This window comes from Aotus nancymaae, unplaced genomic scaffold (genome assembly GCF_030222135.1).
Source record: "Aotus nancymaae isolate 86718 unplaced genomic scaffold, 86718_ANA_hifiasm-v0.15.2.pri h1tg000089l, whole genome shotgun sequence".
Taxonomy (NCBI): Eukaryota; Metazoa; Chordata; class Mammalia; order Primates; family Aotidae; genus Aotus; species Aotus nancymaae.
Window position 1 is genome coordinate 24,112,433 of NW_026988504.1, and position 299 is coordinate 24,112,731.

Consider the following 299-nt stretch of genomic DNA (forward strand, 5'->3'; position numbering starts at 1 on the left):
TCAAATATTATAGCCAGTCTTGCCACTCTTGCCTATGATCTCTCCAACATAAAACCACATCCACACCTCAGTGGCCACCAAACTATTCATCACAGCTTCCTTAACTGTGAGCAGTTTGAAGCTACCAGAGTGAGCTCTAGTGGCTTTTCTTCCCCCAGGCTTTGGATAGCTCTGGGGATCTCAACGGGTGGAGAAGCCAGCTCAACCTTGGCATAATACCAAAATGTGGCCAGTTGAGGTTTTGCATAAGTCACAGCAGCATTGTTCACTAGTGCCAGAGTCTTCTCTGTGAGGTTACA

The 299-nt window shown here is 46.8% G+C and overlaps 1 pseudogene; it reads right to left on the bottom strand.

Annotated features, from left to right (window-relative positions):
• Positions 1 to 299, bottom strand: LOC105711176 (ATP synthase subunit g, mitochondrial-like; annotated as a pseudogene).